A 14307-nucleotide genomic window follows, 5' to 3' on the forward strand; every position below is an offset into this window, starting at 1 on the left:
ATAATTAATTGAAGCTCCTAGACTTCACACTCTACAGGGGTATTTTGCATTAATACACAATGACATCAATAACTCTTTACTACAGCCTACCAATTCATTGGTTATGTTAACACATCTAGGGTTACGTTGCCTAACCCCTTCTCTCCTTTGTCACAGAATGAATCTCCAGGGAAGTAGAAAGGTCAAGGCCCTTTTCTCTGCTTATGGACCTGTTTAAAATAGCTGTCAACCTTTTATCCCTTTTTACCCAACACTTCCCTCTTCACACTCCCACTCTCCTTACTGTCTGGCTGGCAGATATGCCACAGTCCATAGGCCTTCAGCTGGTACCCGCCTCTCAAGCTCCCCCGATCAGCTGCTTCCCTGCACTGACGTGGGAAGAGCCTTGCCGGCCTCCTCAGCCCAAGCGCGCGTTCTCCTGTCAGCGCTGGCTAGGGGGCCTCGTTTCAGGCTTAACGCGGTGATTTCCTGCGTCTGCGGATCACCAGGGGTTAGATGGGCGGTCGGTTGCCCAAGCGCTAGTTCCTCCAGCAAACGCTCACAAGTAGGGGGTTCCGCTGTCAACGCGGCGCTCCGGAAAGTCGTCTGGCGCCACCTCAGGCGACCCGATGGACGCGCTGATCTCTGGGGCATGCGCGTTCCTCGCAATGGCTCCACCTCTCAGGTCGCGCTGCTCGTCGGCGCCTGCGTGTTCCTCCCCGGACCTCGTCACGCAGGGAACACTGCACCCCTGGGCCTGCTCGACCCTAGGCCCCTCCTGCTGAAAGAAGCGGTCGCGCTACTGGCTTGCGCGGAAGCGTTTCCTCGCTTCTCCTGACGCGCCTGGTGCCCCCGGGGTCCCGCAGACGGACCACACTGCGCCGCTCCTCACACGCTGCTGCTTTCCTCCCCCGGCTCCAGAAGAAGTACCTCACAGATCGGGCACTCGCTCCTCCAGGTGCTCCAGGCTCCACAGTTCCCCAACCACCTCAAGGCGCTCCAAGGGGACCACAAATGACTCGCTACCCTGGTAGGTGCAGCGCTGGGCAGGGCATATAAGACTGAGTTTCAGAAAGTAGATCCTGTCAGTTTCTACAGGAATGCTGATCCAGAAGGGTTTTTCTTCTCACGAAGCTTGTTTTCTTGGTCAATAACTGTTGTCTTGAGAGAGGGATCGGTCAAGGGCTAAAGGGGGAACAATCCTCTGAAGTAACTGTCAGCCTCAAATGACAACTAGCTGCTCTCAGTGTGTCCACCTCCTCTCACCACTGCCTCACTCCTCTACTCTGGGGTCAGCACAAAATGGCTGCTGGTCACTGGCCTTATATAGGGTGGCCTGAGACCTGCAGAATTCTCTAGGGTATTCTAGAAAGTTCCCTAATGTTAACCTATGGACCTGTCCTCCAGTGGTGTCCGTTATGGCAGTTGGTGGACACCATCTTAGGTTTCTTGAGATCCCTAGATTTTCAAGGGGGCTGACTAGGCCTCACAGGTTATGAGGGAAAAATGGCGTCATCGCCAAGGAGCACCTAGCCTCCTGACAGCATTAAAAAAATTCCTGATGGACATATGTAAAAATAAAAATAGAAAGTCTGGGAGGCTAAGGGGGACAAAAATAAATCATGGTGGTTAGAGTCTTCCCAGAAGCAGACAGGTCTAACATCACCTTTCTGAAGCATGACGTAATGGGGGGGTGTTATCTCTATTGTCAAAAATCAGCTGTTTTTGCATGAACATTAAATGCCTCCAAATGGTTTTAAATTCACTTCCCGGGCTGGTGGAAGCATGAAACTCACTTTAAACATGCTAATTTTAGCTCTAAAACTGATGATCTACCTACAAATGTGAACTGACGTTCAAAAATAAAACATTTGAAAATGGACCATTTTTCACCTTTCTGAAGCATGACGTAATGGGGGGTGTTATCTCTTTTGTCAAAAATCAGCCGTTTTTGCTTGAACATTAAATGCCTCCAAATGGTATTTAATTCACTTTAGCGCGGTGAAGAAACACTTTTTGAGACCTCAGAGTGAGTAAATTGGCCATTTTCATGCACTTTTAACCATTAAACAAATGTTGTGTTTAGGGCCCCTGGAAGCATGAAAATCACTTTAAACATGCTAATTTTAGCTCTAAAACTGATGATCCACCTACAAATGTGAACTGAAGTTCAAAAATTAAAACATTTGAAAACTGACCATTTTTCACCTTTCTGAAGCATGACGTAATGGGGGGGTGTTATCTCTTTTGTCAAAAATCAGCTGTTTTTGCATGAACATTAAATGCCTCCAAATGATTTTTAATTCACTTCCCGAGCCCCTGGAAGCATGAAAATCACTTTAAACATGCTAATTTTAACTCTAAAACTGATGATCCACCTACAAATGTGAACTGAAGTTCAAAAATAAAACATTTGAAAACGGACCATATTTCACCTTTCTGAAGCATGACGTAATGGGGGGGTGTTATCTCTTTTGTCAAAAATCAGCCGTTTTTGCTTGAACATTAAATGCTTCCAAATGGTATTTAATTCACTTCCCGGGGTGAAGAAACACTTTTTGAGACCCCAGAGTGAGTAAATTGGCCATTTTCATGCACTTTTAACCATTCCACAAATGTTGTGTTTAGGGCCCCTGGAAGCATGAAAATCACTTTAAACATGCTAATTTTAGCTCTAAAACTGATAATCCACCTACAAATGTGAACTGACGTTCAAAAATAAAACATTTGAAAACGGACCATTTTTCACCTTTCTGAAGCATGACGTAATTGGGGGGTGTTATCTCTATTGTCAAAAATCAGCTGTTTTTGCATGAACATTAAATGCCTCCAAATGGTTTTTAATTCACTTCCCGGGCCCCTGGAAGCGTGAAACTCACTTTAAACATGCTAATTTTAGCTCTAAAACTGATGATCTACCTCCAAATGTGAACTGACGTTCAAAAACAAAACTTTTGGAAATGGACCACTTTTCACCTTTCTGAAGCATGACGTAATGGGGGGTGTTATCTCTTTTGTCAAAAATCAGCTGTTTTTGATTGAACATTAAATGCCTCCAAATGGTATTTAATAAACTTCCCGTGGTGAAGAAACACTTTTTGAGAACTCAGAGTGAGTAAATTGGCCATTTTCATGCACTTTTAACCATTCCACAAATGTTGTGTTTAGGGCCCCTGGAAGCATGAAAATCACTTTAAACATGCTAATTTTAGCTCTAAAACTGATGATCCACCTACAAATGTGAACTGACGTTCAAAAATAAAACATTTGAAAACAGTCCATTTTTCACCTTTCTGAAGCATGACGTAATGGGGCGGTGTTATCTCTTTTGTCAAAAATCAGCTGTTTTTGCTTGAACATTAAATGCCTCCAAATGGTTTTTAATTCACTTCCCGGGCCCCTGGAAGCATGAAAATCACTTTAAACATGCTAATTTTAGCTCTAAAACTGATTATCTACCTACAAATGTGAACTGACGTTCAAAAATAGAAACATTTGAAAACGGACCATTTTTCACCTTTCTAAAGCATGACGTAATGGGGGGGTGTTATCTCTTTTGTCAAAAATCAGCCGTTTTTGCTTGAACATTAAATGCCTCCAAATGGTATTTAATTCACTTTAGCGAGGTGAAGAAACACTTTTTGAGACCTCAGAGTGAGTAAATTGGCCATTTTCATGCACTTTTAACCATTAAACAAATGTTGTGTTTAGGGCCCCTGGAAGCATGAAAATCACTTTAAACATGCTAATTTTAGCTCTAAAACTGATGATCCACCTACAAATGTGAACTGACGTTCAAAAATAAAACGTTTGAAAATGGACCATTTTTCACCTTTCTGAAGCAGGACGTAATGGGGGGGTGTTATCTCTTTTGTCAAAAATCAGCTCTTTTTGCATGAACATTAAATGCCTCCAAATGGTTTTTAATTCACTTCCCGGGCCCATGAAAGCATGAAAATCACATTAAACATGCTAATTTTAGCTCTAAAACTGATGATCTACCTGAAAATGTGAACTGACGTTCAAAAATAAAACATTTGAAAACGGACCTTTTTTCACCTTTCTGAAGCATGACGTAATGGGGGGTGTTATCTCTTTTGTCAAAAATCAGCTGTTTTTGCATGAACATTAAATGCCTCCAAATGGTTTTTAATTGACTTCCCGGGCCCGTGGAAGCATGAAAATCACTTTAAACATGCTAATTTTAGCTCTAAAACTGATGATCCACCAACAAATGTGAACTGAAGTTCAAAAATAAAACATTTGTAAACGGACAATTTTTCACCTTTCTGAAGCATGACGTAATGGGGGGGGTGTTATCTCTTTTGTCAAAAATCAGCCGTTTTTGCTTGAACATTAAATGCATCCAAATGGTATTTAATTCACTTCCCGGGGTGAAGAAACACTTTTTGAGACCCCAGAGTGAGTAAATTGGCCATTTTCATGCACTTTTAACCATTCTACAAATGTTGTGTTTAGGGCCCCTGGAAGCATGAAAATCACTTTAAACATGCTAATTTTAGCTCTAAAAGTGATGATCCACCTACAAATGTGAACTGAAGTTAAAAAATAAAACATTTGAAAACGGACCATTTTTCACATTTCTGAAGCATGACGTAATGGGGGGGTGTTATCTCTTTTGTCAAAAATCAGCTGTTTTTGCATGAACATTAAATGCCTCCAAATGGTTTTTAATTCACTTCCCGGGCCCGTGGAAGCATGAAAATCACTTTAAACATGCTAATTTTAGCTCTAAACTGATGATCCACCAACAAATGTGAACTGAAGTTCAAAAATAAAACATTTGTAAACGGACAATTTTTCACCTTTCTGAAGCATGACGTAATGGGGGGGGTGTTATCTCTTTTGTCAAAAATCAGCCGTTTTTGCTTGAACATTTAATGCTTCCAAATGGTATTTAATTCACTTCCTGGGGTGAAGGAACACTTTTTGAGACCCCAGAGTGAGTAAATTGGCCATTTTCATGCACTTTTAACCATTCCACAAATGTTGTGTTTAGGGCCCCTGGAAGCATGAAAATCACTTTAAACATGCTAATTTTAGCTCTAAAACTGATGATCTACCTACAAATGTGAACTGACGTTCAAAAATAAAACATTTGAAAACGGACCATTTTTCACCTTTCTGAAGCATGACGTAATGGGGGGGGGGTGTTATCTCTTTTGTCAAAAATCAGCCGTTTTTGCTTGAACATTAAATGATTCCAAATGGTATTAAATTCACTTCCCGGGGTGAAGAAACACTTTTTGAGACCCCAGAGTGAGTATATTGGCCATTTTCATACACTTTTATTCATTCCACAAATGTTCTGTTTAGGGCCCCTGGAAGCATGAAATCACTTTAAACATGCTAATTTTAGCTCTAAAACTGATGATCCACCTAAAAATGTGAACTGACGTTCAAAAATAAAACAATTGAAAACTGACCATTTTTCACCTTTCTGAAGCATGACGTAATGGGGGTGTTACATCTTTTGTCAAAAATCTGCCGTTTTTGCTTGAACAATAAATGCCTCCAAATGGTATTTAATTCACTTTAGCGGGGTGAAGAAACACTTTTTGAGACCTCAGAGTGAGTAAATTGGCCATTTTCATGCACTTTTAACCATTCCACAAATGTTGTGTTTAGGGCCCCTGGAAGCATGAATATCACTTTAAACATGCTAATTTTAGCTCTAAAAGTGATGATCCACCTACAAATGTGAACTGAAGTTCAAAAATAAAACATTTGAAAACGGACCATTTTTCACCTTTCTGAAGCATGACGTAATGGGGGGTGTTATCTCTTTTGTCAAAAATCAGCTGTTTTTGCATGAACATTAAATGCCTCCAAATGGTTTTTAATTCACTTCCCGGGCCCGTGGAAGCATGAAAATCACTTTAAACATGCTAATTTTAGCTCTAAAACTGATGATCCACCAACAAATGTGAACTGAAGTTCAAAAATAAAACATTTGAAAACGGACCATTTTTCACCTTCCTGAAGCATGACGTAATGGGGGGGGTGTTATCTCTTTTGTCAAAAATCAGCCGTTTTTGCTTGAACATTTAATGCTTCCAAATGGTATTTAATTCACTTCCCGGGTTGAAGAAACACTTTTTGAGACCCCAGAGTGAGTAAATTGGCCATTTTCATGCACTTTTAACCATTCAACAAATGTTGTGTTTAGGGCCCCTGGAAGCATGAAAATCACTTTAAACATGCTAATTTTAGCTCTAAAATTGATGATCAACCTACAAATGTGAACTGACGTTCAAAAATAAAACATTTGAAAACGGACCATTTTTCACCTTTCTGAAGCATGACGTAATGGGGGGTGTTATCTCTTTTGTCAAAATCCAGCCGTTTTTGCTTGAACATTAAATGCCTCCAAATGGTATTTAATTCACTTTAGCGCGGTGAAGAAACACTTTTTGAGACCTCAGAGTGAGTAAATTTGCCATTTTCATGCACTTTTAACCATTAAACAAATGTTGTGTTTAGGGCCCCTGGAAGCATGAAAATCACTTTAAACATGCTAATTTTAGCTCTAAAACTGATGATCCACCTACAAATGTGAACTGACGTTCAAAAATAAAACATTTGAAAACTGACCATTTTTCACCTTTCTGAAGCATGACGTAATGGGGGGGTGTTATCTCTATTGTCAAAAATCAGCTGTTTTTGCATGAACATTAAATGCCTCCAAATGGTTTTTAATTCACTTCCCGGGCCCCTGGAAGCATGAAACTCACTTTAAACATGCTAATTTAGGCTCTAAAACTGATGATCTACCTACAAATGTGAACTGACGTTCAAAAACAAAACTTTTGAAAACGGACCACTTTTCACCTTTCTGAAGCATGACGTAATGGGGGGGGTGTTATCTCTTTTGTCAAAAATCAGCTGTTTTTTATTGAACATTAAATGCCTCCAAATGGTATTTAATTCACTTCCCGTGGTGAAGAAACACTTTTTGAGACCTCAGAGTGAGTAAATTGGCCATTTTCATGCACTTTTAACCATTCCACAAATGTTGTGTTTAGGGCCCCTGGAAGCATGAAAATCACTTTAAACATGCTAATTTTAGCTCTAAAACTGATGATCCACCTACAAATGTGAACTGACGTTCAAAAATAAAACATTTGAAAACGGTCCATTTTTCACCTTTCTGAAGTATGACGTAATGGGGCGGTGTTATCTCTTTTGTCAAAAATCAGCTGTTTTTGCTTGAACATTAAATGCCTCCAAATGGTTTTTAATTCACTTCCCGGGCCCCTGGAAGCATGAAAATCACTTTAAACATGCTAATGTTAGCTCTAAAACTGATTATCTACCTACAAATGTGAACTGACGTTCAAAAATAGAAACATTTGAAAACGGACCATTTTTCACCTTTCTAAATCATGACGTAATGGGGGGGTGTTATCTCTTTTGTCAAAAATCAGCCGTTTTTGCTTGAACATTAAATGCCTCCAAATGGTATTTAATTCACTTTAGCGGGGTGAAGAAACACTTTTTGAGACCTCAGAGTGAGTAAATTGGCCATTTTCATGCACTTTTAACCATTAAACAAATGTTGTGTTTAGGGCCCCTGGAAGCATGAAAATCACTTTAAACATGCTAATTTTAGCTCTAAAACTGATGATCCACCTACAAATGTGAACTGACGTTCAAAAATAAAACATTTGAAAACGGACCATTTTTCACCTTTCTGAAGCATGACGTAATGGGGGGGTGTTATCTCTTTTGTCAAAAATCAGCTGTTTTTGATTGAACATTAAATGCCTCCAAATGGTTTTTAATTCACTTCCCGGGCCCCTGGAAGCATGAAAATCACTTTAAACATGCTAATTTTAGCTCTAAAACTGATTATCTAACTACAAATGTGAACTGACTTTCAAAAATAGAAACATTTGAAAACGGACCATTTTTCACCTTTCTAAAGCATGACGTAATGGGGGGGTGTTATCTCTTTTGTTAAAAATCAGCCGTTTTTGCTTGAACATTAAATGCCTCCAAATGGTATTTAATTCACTTTAGCGGGGTGAAGAACACTTTTTGAGACCTCAGAGTGAGTAAATTGGCCATTTTCATGCACTTTTAACCATTCCACAAATGTTGTGTTTAGGGCCACTGGAAGCATGAAAATCACTTTAAACATGCTTATTTTAGCTCTAAAACTGATGATCCACCTACAAATGTGAACTGACATTCAAAAATAAAACATTTGAAAATGGACCATTTTTCACCTTTCTGAAGCATGACGTAATGGGGGGGTGTTATCTGTTTTGTCAAAAATCAGCTCTTTTTGCATGAACATTAAATGCCTCCAAATGGTTTTTAATTCACTTCCCGGGCCCCTGGAAGCATGAAAATCTCTTCAAACAAGCTAATTTTAGCTCTAAAACTGATGATCTACCTACAAATGTAAACTGACGTTCAAAAATAAAACATTTGAAAATGGCCCTTTTTTCACCTTTCTGAAGCATGACGTAATGGGGGGGTGTTATCTCTTTTGTCAAAAATCAGCCGTTTTTGCTTGAACATTAAATGCCTCCAAATGGTATTTAATTCACTTAAGCGCGGTGAAGAAACACTTTTTGAGACCTCAGAGTGAGTAAATTGGCCATTTTCATGCACTTTTAACCATTAAACAAATGTTGTGTTTAGGGCCCCTGGAAGCATGAAAATCACTTTAAACATGCTAATTTTAGCTCTAAAACTGATGATCCACCTACAAATGTGAACTGAAGTTCAAAAATTAAAATATTTGAAAACTGACCATTTTTCACCTTTCTGAAGCATGACGTAATGGGGGGGGTGTTATCTCTTTTGTCAAAAATCAGCTGTTTTTGCATGAACATTAAATGCCTCCAAATGGTTTTTAATTCACTTCCCGAGCCCCTGGAAGCATGAAAATCACTTTAAACATGCTAATTTTAACTCTAAAACTGATGATCCACCTACAAATGTGAACTGAAGTTCAAAAATAAAACATTTGAAAACGGACCATATTTCACCTTTCTGAAGCATGACGTAATGGGGGGGTGTTATCTCTTTTGTCAAAAATCAGCCGTTTTTGCTTGAACATTAAATGCTTCCAAATGGTATTTAATTCACTTCCCGGGGTGAAGAAACACTTTTTGAGACCCCGGAGTGAGTAAATTGGCCATTTTCATGCACTTTTAACCATTCCACAAATGTTGTGTTTAGGGCCCCTGGAAGCATGAAAATCACTTTAAACATGCTAATTTTAGCTCTAAAACTGATAATCCACCTACAAATGTGAACTGACGTTCAAAAATAAAACATTTGAAAACGGACCATTTTTCACCTTTCTGAAGCATGACGTAATGGGGGGGGTGTTATCTCTATTGTCAAAAATCAGCTGTTTTTGCATGAACATTAAATGCCTCCAAATGGTTTTTAATTCACTTCCCGGTCCCCTGGAAGCGTGAAACTCACTTTAAACATGCTAATTTTAGCTCTAAAACTGATGATCTACCTCCAAATGTGAACTGACGTTCAAAAACAAAACATTTGAAAACGGACCACTTTTCACCTTTCTGAAGCATGACGTAATGGGGGGGGTGTTATCTCTTTTGTCAAAAATCAGCTGTTTTTGATTGAACATTAAATGCCTCCAAATGGTATTTAATTCACTTCCCGTGGTGAAGAAACACTTTTTGAGACCTCAGAGTGAGTAAATTGGCCATTTTCATGCACTTTTAACCATTCCACAAATGTTGTGTTTAGGGCCCCTGGAAGCATGAAAATCACTTTAAACATGCTAATTTTAGCTCTAAAACTGATGATCCACCTACAAATGTGAACTGACGTTCAAAAATAAAACATTTAAAAACGGTCCCTTTTTCACCTTTCTGAAGCATGACGTAATGGGGCGGTGTTATCTCTTTTGTCAAAAATCAGTTGTTTTTGCTTGAACATTAAATGCCTCCAAATGGTTTTTAATTCACTTCCCGGGCCCCTGGAAGCATGAAAATCACTTTAAACATGCTAATTTTAGCTCTAAAACTGATTATCTACCTACAAATGTGCACTGACGTTCAAAAATAGAAACATTTGAAAACGGACCATTTTTCACCTTTCTAAAGCATGACGTAATGGGGGGGTGTTATCTCTTTTGTCAAAAATCAGCCGTTTTTGCTTGAACATTAAATGCCTCCAAATGGTATTTAATTCACTTTAGCGGGGTGCAGAAACACTTTTTGAGACCTCAGAGTGAGTAAATTGGCCATTTTCATGCACTTTTAACCATTAAACAAATGTTGTGTTTAGGGCCCCTGGAAGCATGAAAATCACTTTAAACATGCTAATTTTAGCTCTAAAACTGATGATCCACCTACAAATGTGAACTGACGTTCAAAAATAAAACATTTGAAAATGGACCATTTTTCACCTTTCTGAAGCAGGACGTAATGGGGGGTGTTATCTCTTTTGTCAAAAATCAGCCGTTTTTGCTTGATCATTAATTGCCTCCAAATGGTATTAAATTCACTTCCCGGGATGAAGAAACACTTTTTGAGACCTCAGAGTGAGTAAATTGGCCATTTTCATGCACTTTTAACCATTCCACAAATGTTGTGTTTAGGGCCCCTGGAAGCATGAAAATCACTTTAAACATGCTAATTTTAGCTCTAAAAGTGATGATCCACCTACAAATGTGAACTGAAGTTAAAAAATAAAACATTTGAAAACGGACAATTTTTCACCTTTCTGAAGCATGACGTAATGGGGGGGTGTTATCTCTTTTGTCAAAAATCAGCCGTTTTTGCTTGAACATTTAATGCTTCCAAATGGTATTTAATTCACTTCCCGGGGTGAAGGAACACTTTTTGAGACCCCAGAGTGAGTAAATTGGCCATTTTCATGCACTTTTAACCAATCCACAAATGTTGTGTTTAGGGCCCCTGGAAGCATGAAAATCACTTTAAACATGCTAATTTTAGCTCTAAAACTGATGATCTACCTACAAATGTGAACTGACGTTCAAAAATAAAACATTTGAAAACGGACCATTTTTCACCTTTCTGAAGCATGACGTAATGGGGGGGGGTGTTATCTCTTTTGTCAAAAATCAGCCGTTTTTGCTTGAACATTAAATGCCTCCAAATGGTATTAAATTCACTTCCCGGGGTGAAGAAACACTTTTTGAGACCCCAGAGTGAGTAAATTGGCCATTTTCATACACTTTTATTCATTCCACAAATGTTCTGTTTAGGGCCCCTGGAAGCATGAAAATCACTTTAAACATGCTAATTTTAGCTCTAAAACTGATGATCCACCTACAAATGTGAACTGACATTCAAAAATAAAACATTTGAAAACGGACCATTTTTCACCTTTCTGAAGCATGACGTAATGGGGGGGTGTTATCTCTTTTGTCAAAAATCAGCTCTTTTTGCATGAACATTAAATGCCTCCAAATGGTTTTTTATTCACTTCCCGGGCCCCTGGAAGCATGAAAATCACTTTAAACATCCTAATTTTAGCTCTAAAACTGATGATCTACCTACAAATGTGAACTGACGTTCAAAAATAAAACATTTGAAAACTGACCATTTTTCACCTTTCTGAAGCATGACGTGATGGGGGGGTGTTATCTCTTTTGTCAAAAATCAGCCGTTTTTGCTTGAACATTAAATGCCTCCAAATGGTATTTAATTCACTTTAGCGCGGTGAAGAAACACTTTTTGAGACCTCAGAGTGAGTAAATTGGCCATTTTCATGCACTTTTAACCATTAAACAAATGTTGTGTTTAGGGCACCTGGAAGCATGAAAATCACTTTAAACATGCTAATTTTAGCTCTAAAACTGATGATCCACCTACAAATGTGAACTGAAGTTAAAAAATAAAACATTTGAAAACTGACCATTTTTCACCTTTCTGAAGCATGACGTAATGGGGGGGGGGGTGTTATCTCTTTTGTCAAAAATCAGCTGTTTTTGCATGAACATTAAATGCCTCCAAATGGTTTTTAATTCACTTCCCGGGCCCCTGGAAGCATGAAAATCACTTTAAACATGCTAATTTTAGGTCTAAAACTGATGATCCACCAACAAATGTGAACTGAAGTTTGAAAATAAAACATTTGAAAACGGACCATTTTTCACCTTTCTGAAGCATGACGTAATGGGGGGGTGTTATCTCTTTTGTCAAAAATCAGCCGTTTTTGCTTGAACATTAAATGCATCCAAATGGTATTTAATTCACTTCCCGGGGTGAAGAAACACTTTTTGAGACCCCAGAGTGAGTAAATTGGCCATTTTCATGCACTTTTAACCATTCCACAAATGTTGCGTTTAGGGCCCCTGGAAGCATGAAAATCACTTTAAACATGCTAATTTTAGCTCTAAAACTGATGATCCACCTACAAATGTGAACTGACGTTCAAAAATAAAACATTTGAAAACTGACCATTTTTCACCTTTCTGAAGCATGACGTGATGGGGGGGTGTTATCTCTTTTGTCAAAAATCAGCCGTTTTTGCTTGAACATTAAATGCCTCCAAATGGTATTTAATTCACTTTAGCGCGGTGAAGAAACACTTTTTGAGACCTCAGAGTGAGTAAATTGGCCATTTTCATGCACTTTTAACCATTAAACAAATGTTGTGTTTAGGGCACCTGGAAGCATGAAAATCACTTTAAACATGCTAATTTTAGCTCTAAAACTGATGATCCACCTACAAATGTGAACTGAAGTTAAAAAATAAAACATTTGAAAACTGACCATTTTTCACCTTTCTGAAGCATGACGTAATGGGGGGGGGTGTTATCTCTTTTGTCAAAAATCAGCTGTTTTTGCATGAACATTAAATGCCTCCAAATGGTTTTTAATTCACTTCCCGGGCCCCTGGAAGCATGAAAATCACTTTAAACATGCTAATTTTAGGTCTAAAACTGATGATCCACCAACAAATGTGAACTGAAGTTTGAAAATAAAACATTTGAAAACGGACCATTTTTCACCTTTCTGAAGCATGACGTAATGGGGGGGTGTTATCTCTTTTGTCAAAAATCAGCCGTTTTTGCTTGAACATTAAATGCATCCAAATGGTATTTAATTCACTTCCCGGGGTGAAGAAACACTTTTTGAGACCCCAGAGTGAGTAAATTGGCCATTTTCATGCACTTTTAACCATTCCACAAATGTTGCGTTTAGGGCCCCTGGAAGCATGAAAATCACTTTAAACATGCTAATTTTAGCTCTAAAACTGATGATCCACCTACAAATGTGAACTGACGTTCAAAAAGAAAACATTTGAAAACAGTCCATTTTTCACCTTTCTGAAGCATGACGTAATGGGGGGGTGTTATCTCTTTTGTCAAAAATCAGCTGTTTTTGCTTGCACATTAAATGCCTCCAAATGGTTTTTAATTCACTTCCCGGGCCCCTGGAAGCATGAAAATCACTTTAAACATGCTAATTTTAGCTCTAAAACTGATTATCTACCTACAAATGTGAACTGACGTTTAAAAATAAAACATTTGAAAACGGACCATTTTTCACCTTTCTGAAGCATGACATAATGGGGGGGTGTTATCTCTTTTGTCAAAAATCAGCTGATGTTTGCATGAACATTAAATGCCTCCAAATGGTTTTTAATTCACTTCCCAGGCCCCTGGAAGCATGAAAATCACATTAAACATGCTAATTTTAGCTCTAAAACTGATGATCTACCTACAAATGTGAACTGACGTTCAAAAATAAAACATTTGAAAACGGACCATTTTTCACCTTTCTGAAGCATGACGTAATGGGGGGGGGTGTTATCTCTTTTGTCAAAAATCAACCGTTTTTGCTTGAACATTAAATGCCTCCAAATGGTATTTAATTCACTTCCCGGGGTGAAGAAACACTTTTTGAGACCTCAGAGTGAGTAAATTGGCCATTTTCATGCACTTTTAACCATTCCACAAATGTTGTGTTTAGGGCCCCTGGAAGCATGAAAATCACTTTAAACATGCTAATTTTAGCTCTAAAAGTGATGATCCACCTACAAATGTGAACTGAAGTTCAAAAATAAAACATTTGAAAACGGACCATTTTTCACTTTTCTGAAGCATGACGTAATGGGGGGTGTTATCTCTTTTGTCAAAAATCAGCTGTTTTTGCATGAACATTAAATGCCTCCAAATGGTTTTTAATTCACTTCCCGGGCCCGTGGAAGCATGAAAATCACTTTAAACATGCTAATTTTAGCTCTAAATCTGATGATCCACCAACAAATGTGAACTGAAGTTCAAAAATAAAACATTTGAAAACAGACCATTTTTCACCTTTCTGAAGCATGATGTAA

Source organism: Lissotriton helveticus, chromosome 11 (genome assembly GCF_964261635.1).
Source record: "Lissotriton helveticus chromosome 11, aLisHel1.1, whole genome shotgun sequence".
Lineage (NCBI taxonomy): Eukaryota > Metazoa > Chordata > Amphibia > Caudata > Salamandridae > Lissotriton > Lissotriton helveticus.